The 14,428-nt window shown below is 36.2% G+C and overlaps 1 protein-coding gene across 7 annotated transcripts in view; it reads left to right on the forward strand.

The window, feature by feature from the left end:
- LOC112128253 overlaps window positions 1–14,428 on the forward strand; it is a 259,399-nt gene that overhangs the window by 214,642 nt on the left and 30,329 nt on the right. The gene's annotated exons all lie outside the window — the stretch shown is intronic.

Raw genomic sequence — 14,428 nt, forward strand, 5'->3', positions numbered from 1 at the left:
GTGATCTGTTAATTACTATTGACATCTCGAAAATTTTTAGTCTTTAATTTTCAAATATGTTAATTATTTGGCTTTTAAGTATCGAACAATGTAAAAGTATTGATAGTGGTCAATATTGACTTCGGAACTACTTAATTTTCAGTCATAATGGATTTTTAAATTGTTGTGGGATTTACAGGTTGTTTTTCTGTATTTTCCAATTCTGTATTTTCCTCTGTTCAACTCTACATGGCGTATTTTTAATTGCCATGTGCTGTGGATCAATATTGACCTTTCGAGTTTTCTACGGATTAACCATGTTAAATATTTGGGTTGAAAACATGGAGCTAGGAATATTTCTGATGAGTTGTCGGCCACTATTGACCTCTCGACAATTTTCCCTTTTCAGCTTTTCAAATATATTAATTACATGGCTGGTAAGTATCCAAGTTTTGATAGTGGTCAATATTAACTTTGGAACTACTTAATTTTCAGTCAGAATGGATTTTTCAATAGTTGTGGGATTTACAGGTTGTTTTTCTTGACAATTCTGTATTTTCCTCTGTTCAGCTCTACAAGGCGTATTTTTAGTTGCCATGTGCTGTGGATCAATATTGACCTTTCGAGTTTTCTACGGATTGTCCATGTTAAATATTTGGGTTGAAAACATGGAGCTAGGAAGATTTCAGATGAGTTGTCGGCCACTATTGACCTCCGGACTATGTCATCGATATGTTAATTACATGGCTTGTAAGTATCCAAGTTTTGATAGTGGTCAATATTGACTTCCGAACTATCTAATTTTCAGTCACAATGGATTTTTGCAAAGTAGTGGGAATTACAGATTGTTTTTCTTTAAAATTCTATATTTTCTTATGCTCAGCTCCAAAGAATTTTGATTGCCGTGCTGTGGATCACTATTGACCTCTTGAGTCTTCCACGGATTAACCGTGTTGACATTTGGGTTAAAAGATACAATCTGGAAGATTTGACGTCAATTTTTTATGTGAACTGTTATCAATATCTTCAGACTTTAACTGACCAATATGTGTAACATTTATGTGTTATACCTGAAGTGTAGAAGATGTCTGGTGAACTGCTCATCAATATTGACTTTAGGATTTTTATCCAAACGGATCAATATCGACCTCTTGCGTCTTTCACTGACAAAATATGTTAAAGATTTGGCTTGTAAGTATCGAGTTATGAAGATTTCTTGTGAGCTGTTGATCACTTCTGATCTCTACACCTACTAACCTTCAGTCAAACTTCTTCTTCAATTGTAGTGGGATTTTTTCCCCCCAACTCTTCTATTTCTACCTGAGGATTTTGAGGACACGTAAGTTTTCAAAGTGTGTCTGTTCAGCCAGAAATCTATTAGACCTAAAGTGAAGTGCTCCTTGTTTATTACCTCATATAAATAGACATTAGTCTCGTCTCGTCCCCTAGGGTTCGGGTCAACAAAACAAGTCGCCCCATGTTGGAGAACGACGAACAGCCATATTTTTCACTTTTCGATCTACACGACAGATACGTGGACGAGATCGTCATCGAGATTTTATTACGGTCTCATCTGTCTTTTCCCTCGAAAAAGGATCTTGGGCAAGGACGAAAACAAGGGGAAATGATCGTCGAACACTGGCCTATCGCATCAAATCTTTAACGGGCGAAAGTAATATTCCCAATATTTTGAAACAATCCAGGAAGGTAAAAAATATAATTACCTACAAAACAACTTTATATTTATTTAAATACATAAAAATTTTCATTGACCTACTACCAAAAACGTAATTAGTTGTCAACAAATTTTAGGATGCACAAGTGACCTCTGGGTTACTTCACTCTTCATCGACACAGCATTTTCTCGGAAAAATAAACTTTAGGTCGGGTTGTGACATGTAACAGATTTGGCTTCAAATTATTGACCTTGGATGATTTCTTGTGAGCTGTTGTTTGATTATTATTGATCTTTTTAGCATTTTCAATCTTGAACTGATCAAATATTTTAAAGATTTGGAATGGGGTCGGTTGCCTCGACAAATTAGGCGTTGACACGGCGTTCATCACTGTAAGCAAAGGTCCCGGGTTCGAATCCAGCGGCCTTGCATTCTTACCCGACATATTTACAAATGGGCTTTTTTCTAAAAAAAACTGGCACCCCGAGGGTTCATATAACCTCTTAGTTGAAATATCCTCGTAAAAAAATAAAAAATAATGTTTTTCATGTATTTAGCTAGGCATATTTCTTGTTATTTGTTAGTCATTATTGACCTCTTTATTACCTTACCTTTAAACAGTGCGTTCTTCAATTATCTTGTGTTTATGGGTTGTTTTTTCTTGACAATTTCGTATCGCTGGAAAGATAAATATGTTTCGCTATTTATCCACATCAACATCTGTGGATAAATATTGGTTGTACGTATTAAGCTAGATAGATTTGTGTTGAACAATTGGTAACTATTGACCTCTGGACACATCTTCAGTCAGACTACATTCTTCAATTGTTGTGGGATTTGAGGTTTGTTTTTATTGTCAAACTTATATTTTCATGAACGTTTTTTAATTTATTATTGATTTGTTATAAGCTCCCTCCACCATCTTTAACTAATGAAATATTGTAAAGATTTGGCTCGTAAGTGTCTAGCTAGGAACATTTCTTGTGAGCAGACTGACCTATAAACCTAGAAATGATAAAAATGGAATAAACCTATTATTCAATCAAACCGGGTTCTTCTGTAATTTTTCTAGATGAATTAATATTTTCTTAGAATAATAAAATTTAGAAAAGGGCAGAAAGATTGTTAAATTTTAATGTTTTAATTTTTAAAGAAATAAATTTGTAATAAGATTTTTTTGTTTATTTGGGCTGTTTAAATTTTTTCTACTACTTTACATTTTAATTAACCTTTGGTCCATTCATTTTTAAGTTGAGAATTTTGATTGGCCTACCGAGTGCTGAGTGAACTAATGTTGACCTAATATAGTCTGATCATATTACTGGGTCCGTCCATTCTCGCTAGTTTACATCATCACTCACTCAACAAAAATGTCCACAGTTTTTAAAATTTTTGTTTTTATTTGATACTTAATATTGATTTGACTGGTTTTCGTTGGAGTATTTCAGCTGTACATTGATGGTGATGAGGATACTAGGTGCATATTGATTACTTCCATATTCACTAGTTTTCGTGGTCAGCTTGACCAATTAATATCTTTCAATGAATTAAGTTTTTAGTTGAGATAAAAAAGTCAGTGTCACGAGCGGGATTCGAACCCACGACCCTAGATATGCCGCTACTCTACCACATTTATTTACTACCACATACGATATTTGAAAAATGGCAAAAAGGAGGGAAAATTCAAAAGGTGGGGTTGAGATGGAAAGTTAGTGTCCGTTTGGATCGAAGTCACGATAACTCAAGTGGTGGAGTAGCGGCGTATCTAGGGTCGTGGGTTCGAATCTCGCTCGTGACACTGACTTTTTTATCTCAACTAAAAACCTTAATTAATTGAATAATATTGATTACTGTTGAAATCTGGCATGTTAAGTATTGCCTGAAGTAGAATGATAACGTATTGATTTGTTAGATGAAATTTTGCTCAATAGATTATCTAAAACTCATGTTTTATTCTATTAACTTTTAATTCTTGAGTTCTAACCTAATAAAATTACTAAAAAAATATATTGACTATTAAATGTTACAGGCGATTTACTATAGATTTTTATTACATCCTTTAGAGTGTGGGGGTTGCACTTTTTCAAAATGAAGGAGTACGCTGCAATTTGGATCTTGGCCAGTAAGCGATTGTTGCAGGCTGATAGCGAACGAATGGCTATACGTTTGTCACATTTTTTTCCGGAAACTTTACAGACAGGCTGTTATTCAGTTTCTGTATTTTACCTTTGATCTGTCGGCCTGTGAATCATCTGGAGGGTCAGAGTGCTTCAGGCGTTTACAAAACAGTACTGATAAGAATTCTTGGCAATTTTTTTTCTCTCGAGATTATTACATTGACTCGATTCAAGACAGAGAACGTTTCGCTTTTTCATAAAGAGATTGGTCGCACTAAGTGGTTCAAGTCCGAACAAGTCAAAAGTAAATCAGAAACAAAATCTTAATGAAATTTGGCTGAAGATGGTACAAATAAATGGTTGACTATTTTATATTTAAAAACATCGTCATGTAGACCTTGTAATATAATCAGTTATCAATTGATAAATGTAATTTTAAAGAAAGTAAATGCAAAAATTCAATTACAGCATACTGCCAAGATTTTTCTTTTTCGATTATGGGAATCTGATCACAGGGTCTCAGATATCTCGATGCTCGTACCGTGCCGAATATTTGCTCCTGCCAATAATCCTTAGTCCTTCTCTCCTCCCTCAGGGCGAAACAATTATTCCTGTCTGATTATTATTCCTCACGGAACCAAGCAGATGGATGAAGGAAAGTGTTTTCGACGAGATGGAAAGGGATGAGTAAGCCTATTGATTCTGGGACGGGTCCAAGACGTTTTCTCCTCTGTCCAACTCTTGTCCGCAGTCCATTGACTAAGCCGAACACATAATGAACACGGCTGTAAAACAAAACGCCCTCCCTTTGATAAAAATTGGTGAATAACTGGATTAAAAAAAATCAAAATATATTGCCTCCTGGTGTTCTAAATCAGACCCACGCATTCGTTTTTCTAATAACATTAATTTATAGACTCAACCGAGAAGATTTAATTTATATATTTTTTTATTTAATCAGTTTTTCACTCTCATGTCATGTAGTTTTGACAGGATACTTTTTCCTTAGGATTTTATAACTGTCTAGGTTAAATAAAACAATAATTTGCAAGTAGGCGTGGCTAAGTTGACTGTCCTCACTCGCTGGGCGTGGTCAAAAATCCATTTAGAACAGGTTTGCATTTTTTCATACTTTTTTTTACATAGAAACTTGTTTTGCTTATTTTATATTAACGTACTTATAATTTGTTCTTTATTTAGGAGGTAAATATTTAGGGTACAACAGCGACTTTGTAAAAATTCGATTCAATTTATCAAAATATCATGCATATATGCAAAAACGCCCGTAAGTTTTGTCGTAAGTTCGTTTTCATTATTCATATTTTCATTCATCTTAGAACTGTGATTTTGCAATAATGGTCTCGTTTACCATACCATTGAAATGCCAGATCAAGCAGGTTTACATTTTTGTTTTTTATCCAATTTTCATACAAACCTGTTAAGGTCATGTATTAACCTAATTGCAATTTGTTTGTAAATAAACTGTTAAATATTGAGGATATAAATACCTCAGCAAAGTTGTAAAAAATATACTTTCAATAGAAGTACCGACCGCTTTTTCACTCACGAAAACTCTGGATCAAGGTATGGTATTGAAGACGAAAGCAAATTCAGTTGTTACTGCCAAGCTTTCGCCCTATTATAAGGTCATCATCAGGGCAAAACGATTTTAAGTGTATAGATTGCCATATTTAAGTTTTTATAGTGGCGATCTCCAATTTCCTTGAAGATCGACTTCGACCTAACATTGCCAAGAACTGTTACAATAAAAAAACAACACTATCGAAACTTAAATATGTCTATCGTAGGCTGTAAGATTGCTTTACCCTGACGATGACCTTAAAATAGGTCGAAAGCTTGGCAGTAACAATTGAATTTGCATTGTTCTCAAGACCATACCTTGATCCAGAGTGTTCGTGATTTCTAACTTCCTTGGTACAGTTTTAGATAAGGGATTTAATATATGAGGAATTTACCTATTAAATCTCCTATCTAAAACTGTACCAAAGAAGTTAATTATATGCCTTTAATAGAAAACCTGTTGTTGATGAAGACCTTAAATAGGGCGTAAGTTTGGCATTAAGAACTGAATTTGCTTTTTTCTTCAGATCATGCCTCTATCCAGAGTATTCGTGGGTAAAAAATATGCATAATATATCAACTAATAATTCAAGATATCCATAAAACACCAGCATATTAGTTTTATGAATATATAGTTTATGATATCCTTAGAACTGTGGATTCCAGTCATTTACGAATGGACCTGGATAGGTTAGGTGGGCATGGCCAAGAAGTCCTTTAAGACTTGATTGATTTTTCCTTTCTATTTTATTTTTCATAGAACCTTGTATCAATTAGGACTTAAATATGTAGAAAATCGATATCCGAGAAAGTTTTAAAAATATTCTGAATTCATGAACTAAAGAAAGGTATCTGTAACACAACAACATACCAATTTTATGAATATGATTTTCCGAGGTTTTTAGTTCATCTGCGAACTGCTGTTGACTCAAATCTAGATCTACTAGAAAGGATGAACCATCCAAATGGTTTGATTTTTTTGAAAAACCTGCGTAAATTAGAGATTTAAATATTTGGAATAAATCATAAAGTTTTAAATAAATGGAGAGATCATTGTTTAAAAATCTGCTCAATTCGTCGACTAATCATTCATCATATTTTTAAGCACACAAATTCGTGACTTTTACGAATGTATGTTGTTGGTTTTTTCAAGCTTCAATTATTATGAGAACTGTGGCTGTTTATAACATTCACTTTTACCTAAAATAGTTTAACGGTTCAGTCACTTACAAAATGGGCGTGGCTAAATAAGGTGGGCGTGACTAAGTGAAGTTGCCGTGATCGATTAAATTTCTGATGTTTTTCAAGGTTCTTTCGTTCAAAAGTATCCGGTTTTAGTTACTTTTCCAACAAAATTATGTTCTTATCAACTTTGCTTTCATTTCATTTTATGCTGACCTCTTTATCGTTTAAACTCCACATGGATTTAATCTTATTTGTAACTTCCTTATTTGTTTTAAGGCGTCTTATGTCGTATGGATTTTACGTTTCTCATAGTTAGGCTTAGCCTTGTGACGGGATGGTCTGACTTAAAACTCTCTTACATAACATTATGTGTAACTCGACGTTCACAACTTTAAAACGAATATATAAATCATGTAAAAAACGTAAAATAATCTGTACTTGTTTACAATCGTTTATAGTTTATACCCATTTAATATGGCTGTATTTGCGTGGTGTAGTCTTAAAAATGTAGCGGTCACGGTTTGTATGGCATCTAGGTCTCAACCACGCCTTGACTTCCTTTCTGAACGATTTTCTTTCTTCCATCAGACCGTGTTAACTTACTGAATAAACATTTGTAACATTTTAACTCTGAGCTGTAACGAAAAAAACTCGAATATTACCATACAGTTGTAATTAATATTCAAATATTTGTCCAATAAATTCAAATATTCTTGTTCGGTAGTTCGGTTAGCTTATGGGCATAAATAGTTTATTGTTTATAGAGAAATTTGAGGAATAAATCGCAAATAATAAATTTGGCCAACTGGAAAAATTCCTATAATGAGTTTTCTAACCCTGTGATAAATCATTGTCCTATCAACATCAGTATTTTCCTGGATTTCTTCCGTTCAATTACATAAAAACTAGGTTGTTCTATTTACGTTAGTTTAAATTTAATTATTCGTGTCCTTGCAAATAATCTTGAAAATTCTACTTCGTCGGTACTGCTATGGATACGAGTCCATAACGCCCTTTTGAAAACCTGTGCCATTGGCGATACAGCGTCAAGGTTATAAGCAGGTACAGGCAATGCGCGTGAGTTGCCTGTTTAGGTAAGCAGTCTATTTTAGTTTTAAAACAGGATGGAAAATAGAGTCAAGACAGAGATCAAAGTTTCAAATTTTAACCTAGCGAAACCTCTAAGCCCCACACCATCAATTTTCCAAGCTGAGATCCATGCAATAGAATCCGTGCACCAGAAATACTTTAAAAATGATTAAAAGGTGGACAATTTCAGACTGCCAATAATCAATAAAAGCTGCCTCTTTCCCTTTCAATTTAAAGCTAGTCTGATTAAAAGTTCTTCAGCTCCTGGGAAAATGATATCAGCTACTTCTGGTGTAGGTTTTAGGACTGACAAACTTGCAAAAACATAAGTAGCCCTTACTCCCTTTATACCAAGAACTGAACAAACGGATAGATTGAAATGATCACACACTGAATCACTTCATCAGAAGCTGCGAAATAATCAAAGAAGTTCCTTAAAATCTCAGGAAAACAAATCTCTCTCTCTCTCTCTCTCTCACTCTCTCTCTCTTTCTTTTTCTCTCTCTCTCTCTCTCTCTCTCTCTCTCTCTCTCTCTCTCAGGCTTTATGCTGGCCACTGCCCGTTAAATTGACCTTTTAGATGATGGGAAGAACTGCGACAGAAACGTCCCGATTTTGTCATGAGACAGCAGAGACATAGTAAAATATCACATTTTACTAACTGCAATGCGGTAGCCTGGAAAACGAGCGGAAAAATTAACGAAGAGCAACCTCGAAAAGTGCCTAAAATGGTACTTTCCGGGGTATGAAAATAAAGAACGGTTCCACACTAAAACGTTTAGTTTGCAGTCGAAGAAAGGGATACAAGACACCATTGACCAGAGAAAATGAAAATTAAAAAATCTAATAAAAAACAACAGCGTTTTTTGGCGGCTAGATCAATATTGAACACTGGACCACTTCATGTTCAAGTAAGATAAAAGACAATCAGATGGCCTGAATCAAGGTTATAAGTAGGGAGCGGCAAGACGCGGCTTATCCCCTAGATCTAGTAGGTGTATTTAGGTTTTCAAAACCTAATCTCTATCCAGCTGTTTACTATAAAGTTCCGAGTCAGTATAGTCTGGAGCAATTTTAAACATTCCTTGCTGGCTAACGCCTGGAGTCACTAACTATGAATAGAAATTGTTATTGATCCGGTTTGAAGATTATGTGGATATTTCCAGATGGCAATTAAATCTGTTCATATCTGTCTTTTGTTTTTAAATATATTTTTAGGCTATCTTTATAGTTCTGCGTGGGATTTGTATATTTGAATTTGAACTTCTTTCAGGATACATGGACAGAAAAATCAGTGGGCTTGTTTTTTTTTTCTCAGGCGTTGTTAGTCCGTCGAAGTTCCTGGCCTTTTTGATTGTTATCTGTGAACGATAAACATTAAAATTTTTATGTTGTCTTATGCTTCGGCTGGCCTGATATGACTTAAACGAGAAGGCCACTACACGTACCATAATCAATGCAGAGAGGGAGGCTAGGTTTAATATTTATATATAGAGAGTGTCGCCATGGGGATATCCGGTTAACTACCTTCCTTATCTCCTCGGCTCCCTTCGCTTCCCCTCTTTACCAGCGTTCTGAATTGTTTATGTACACATTGGCGCTTCGTTAGAATCATTTTTAAACCCAATAAATGCAGGGTTGTTCCCGGTGGGAAAAGCGTTTTGCTTTTTTTTTTTGAACAGTATTAAAAATCGAGGCCTATCCGCCCCCCAGGCGGCCGTTAAGCAAATGAGGCGATTTGTCCGAAGTTCGACCCGTAGCTTTAACAGCATCAGTTTAATTTGAATAGATTATCGCACCTCTTTACTTTTAATCGGTCTCGTAGATTGTTACAAAACGAGAGTATTGAGATAATCCGAGTCAATTTCTCTCCTAAACGGAAACTTCCTTTAAGTTTCGACGATTGATTACACCCAAAGAACGGCACGTAAAAGATGAACGCGAATTTTGATAAGATTGCTTCCTTAATTTTCATGTTTCGAGAATAAGTCATACAAGTGTGACACCACCGTGGAAAACCGGCGAAACGTGTCAAGTACTACTTGTCAAAAAGCCATTAATTAACAAACAGTAACCGCTGGTTAATATCCACAACACGTTTTTGCTTCGAACAATGGTCGTGATGAATACATTCAATTCAATGCAGTATAATCCTAGTAAAACCAGTACAAATTTTTCAATAGGGGGATCATCTATTAAATATTTATAACTGATAAACATTCCTTGACAAAAACTGAAGTTTAAATAAAATCTGTTTATTAATCTGGTACTATGACAATCGCGTTTTGTCAGTTTTAGGTTGGTTTGTTGCTTTTGAGAAGGGTTTCGTTGCGTCCAGCTCATTACAATTCATGCAAGCTACTCCGGGTTTTATTGAGCCGATTTTGATTTCAATTTCTCTTTTTTTTCTATTCATGGATTCGTATCATAATCCAGTTCGTTTAAATCTCCTTTTACAACAATTATTTCTACTTTTCCTAATATTTTTTGTACAAAATTAAAGATTATTCCATATTTCCTTAGTGGTCATAATCGACCGTACCAATTATTCATATTAATTATTCTTATCTAAGGTTTTTGGTTGAGATGAAAAATTAGTGTCACGAGCGGGATTCGAACCCACGACCTCCGGCTCAATAAGCAGCTGCCCTAACCTTTTGAGCTATAGTGACTTCGATCCCCTCGGACACCAACTCCCCATCTCAACCTACATCCTTTCTTATTTCTTTCTGTTACCTCTTAAAGTGACTTATGGGTTCGAATCCCCCTCGGGACACTAATTTTTCAGCTCAACCAAAAGCAGTAGATGAAAAGAATAATTAATTGGAATTGATTATTTGGAAATCGTGAGATGCGGTCTGATGTGACGTAGGTTTTAGAAAAACATTTTCTTTATCGTGCCAACGTTTTGATCTTTATTGAGATCATCTTCAGGGCTCAAAGTGTTTTCAAAGTGAGAATGCTAATCTCAACGACACCCAATAATGACACATCTACACAAAACAAACACTTTGAATCCTGAAGATGATCTCAATAAAGATCGAAATGTTGGCACGATAAAGAAATTGTTTTTCTAAAACCTTCGTCACACCAGCCGCATCTCACGATGTCCAAATAATCATTAACTAACGATCACTAAACACCACACACATACATGCATTAATTGGAATAAAGATTATGTTAAAGGTGTTTCAAATATCGAAATTTTAACCTTTATTACTAATGTTTTCTCGGCGAATAAATAGGCTTTAGGTAGGGTATTTTTTTAAATATTATGAGGAACTTTTTGCCAGCCTACATGCTTTCTTTAAGGACGGCCTTATTATCCTGTAACTGCCAGGCACCTGTGCCTTATGGGTTTGACCTAGTTGTAACGGACATAATTTTCAGATGTAACTCCTTGAGTAGAATTGCTATTAGATTCATATTTTTTCTCAATGGATCGGAAGAATATCATCGGTTCGTGACTGTTGAGAAGCTCAATGGAACTTTCTTTATACCGGTCGATTATCCCGGACCGGGATTATCTATGGCTATTGGATTCAAGGCTTCTTTGAAGCGTTTCCGGCTCAAGGCTGTCTGTCTTCTGCATTTCGCCACCGGCTATGTTTCAATCGTGATTGCACAAACGTTTATGAGACTTGCCGACTTTTTTTTCTATCGTCTTCGTTCAAAGGATGAAGAAAAATCAAGTGTCCAATTAAGCGTAGTAACATAAGCGCGCCGAGGAATTGTGGTGGAGTTGCACGTACTCCATGTAGAAACTGTGTACGTGGCCGTTTTAATCCCTGAGCTCGAAAGTAAGAGTCTTCTTTGTCCAACTGTCAGACCCTAAAAATTCTGCTTTCTTTTTCGATCATTGGACATAATAAGAGGTTTTAATTTTTAAAAAAGTCGCTTCAACGTTTACAGATCGCAGATAAATGCAATCATGTCAAACTAATTATTAAACTTTTGGCGATAATTAGATCAAGAAATCATTAATTTCTATTCTCTCTCTCTTTCTTTCATTCTTTCCTTCTCCTTCTCTCTCACGCCTTCCTTCATTCTCATCGCTTCCTCTCCCTTTCTTTCACATTATTTCTTCTCAATCGCTTTCTCTCTCTCCCTCTCACACACTACCAAACTCTCCCTCTCTCACCAATTCTTCTCACTCCTTCACTGCTTTCGTCTCACACATTCCTTTATCATTCTCTTTCTCTCACGACCTCTTTCATTCTCACCACTTCCTCTTCCTTTCTTTTTCTTTTTTCCGCTCCATCTCTTTTTCTCTCCCTCTCACTATCTGACTCCCTCTCTCACCACTTCCTCTCCCTTTCTTTCACTTTATTTCCTCTCAATCGCTTTCTCTCTCTCCCTCTCACACTCGACCAAATTCTCCCTCTCTCACCAATTCCTCTTACTCCTTCACTGCTTTCGTCTCACGCATTCCTCTATCATTCTCCCCCTCCCACTCCCTCTCTCTCACTCTCTCTCTCTCTCTCTCTCTCTCTCTATCTATCTATCTATCTATCTCTCATTCTCTCTCTCTCTCTCTCTTTCTCTTCCTCACGCCCTCTTTCATTCTCACCACTTCCTCTCCCTTTCTTTCTCATTCTTTCCGTTCACTCTTTTCCTCTCTTTCTCGCGCCTTATTTATTATTATTCTCTCAATTCCTATTATTCTCTCACTTCTTACAATTTCACGCACTCTCTCCTTCCTCTATCCTTCTCTCTCCCTCACACTCTCACCTTCTTTCATCCTCACCCTTTCTTTCCCTTTCTTTCTTCTCACTCTCCTTTTTTCTCTCTCTCCTCGCATTCTCTCACTTCTCACTATCTCACTCATTCATTCATTCTTACATTCTTTTCCCTCTTTCATTCTCACCGCTTCCTCTTCCTTTCTTTCCTCTCAATCTCTTTTTCTTTCTCTCACACACTATCTCATTTCCTCTCTCTCTCTCTCTCACTCTCACTCACACTCACACTCACACTCACTCACTCACTATATGTACCTCCCTTTTCACTCTCTCATTCTTCCTCTTTCACTTTCTCTCCTCTCACCCCTCTTTCACTTTCACCCGCACTCTCGCTTTTCTTCTTCATTTCTTTCTCTCTCTCTCTCTCTCTCTCTCCACTTCTCCTCCACCTTGAGACACTCTGTTTCTGTCGCCACACTCTCCCACATTTGTCCCTTCTCTCTCACTCTCTCTCACTCACTCACTCACTCACTCACTCACTCTCTCTCTCTCTCTCTCTCTCTCTCTCTCTCTCTTTCTCTCTCTCTCCCTATATTTCTATCTATCTCTCTCTCAATCTCTATCTCTCTCTCTCTCTCTCTCTCTCTCTCACTCACTCACTCACTCACTCACTCACTCTCTCTCTCTCTCTCTCTCTCTCTCTCTCTCTCTTTCTTTCCTTTCTCTCTCTCTCTCCTTTTTTTTCTCTCTCTCTCTCTCTCTCTCTCTTTTTTCTTTCTCCCTCACGCTTCCATACATGCATGTGTGCAATTGATATTTTGTGTTCGAGGCTCGGGCCTAGTTTATGAAACATATTGCAAAAGAAGCAGTAAAAACGTTAGAAAGTAGCGGCAATTATCTCGTTCTGTTCGACTAATTTTCGGTGGCCTGTAAATTCCAAGTCAGCAATTAGGACAGTTATGGGTAAATGTTTATTGATTGTTCGAACCGGAGTGCTAATTTAGCACTTTGGCTGGGGACAACGCCGGTATGGGGATTCATTGTTCATTGAAGGTCTGGACCGTTCATATTGATTAGACACTCTTCAAACTCCATCGACGCCCGTCACTCTCCGAACCCTTGTCCGTTTGACTACCTGATCGTGTCCTATTCCAGAATTGATCATAGACAAGGATAAATTTATTACTCAATCGCTAGTCTTGTTAATCTTATAGTTCCTGTGGTATGGTGACAAAAATAAATCAACATCTGTGATAATTATCAGATTCATTAAAATTTCAAGGCAAAGAGCGTCCCCCTACAGGTCGATACGCGTTCGTAATCGATTCCTTCGGATTAAAACATTAAATCTGCAAGCAAACAAGGTTAGTAATTTTTCAAACTTGACTCGGCACCACGTGACCACCGCAGGAGCCGAACGGCCAAGACCTTCCAAAAATCATTTTCCAAAATCCTTTTACAAGAATAAGCATCTTTTATCTCCGACTCATCCGACTTCGAAAATCATTATGGAAACACGAAAGTAGGTTGCTACGTAACACACATATCGACTAACTTATGAGTCAGTATTCTTTTCTAATGGCAACCCCGACCCTCCCAACAAAAGAACCTTCATAAAACACAGTACTAACAATTTGTCAATCCCCGTGAATAATTATACGAAAACTGTACAGCATGACATCGTATTTTATTCTCTACAAGAATTATTATGCTTAGTCATAAAAAAGTCGATAGGTTTCAGTCGATACAATGCTTTAAACTTATATTTCAGTCATGGGATCATTGATTTTTGAACAATCTGATCTTATATATCTGTAGCTTTCTCCAGTCTAATCTAAAGATTTGTAATATCTTGATTTGAATGAAAAGCAAGTCTAATGATGAGCAGTCACTTCTTCAAACAATAAGGTCAGCAAGAAGGTTTTCTCCGTAATCTAAAACTTAATTTCAAGCATCATTTAATTTTTCCTTGCAACTTTAACACCAAAATAATAAGGTTAAACTGCAGTTTTGCACTGAGATAAAAAGAACCTGATAGTCAGATAAAAAGTAAGAACCATTTCGCAAATCCTGAACCTTTCAGCTAAAACTTAACCTTTTCATAAATATTTTATCTCCAGTT

The sequence above is a fragment of the Cimex lectularius genome, unplaced genomic scaffold, assembly GCF_000648675.2.
Source record: "Cimex lectularius strain Harlan isolate CLEC.00 unplaced genomic scaffold, Clec_2.1 scaffold251, whole genome shotgun sequence".
Taxonomy (NCBI): domain Eukaryota; kingdom Metazoa; phylum Arthropoda; class Insecta; order Hemiptera; family Cimicidae; genus Cimex; species Cimex lectularius.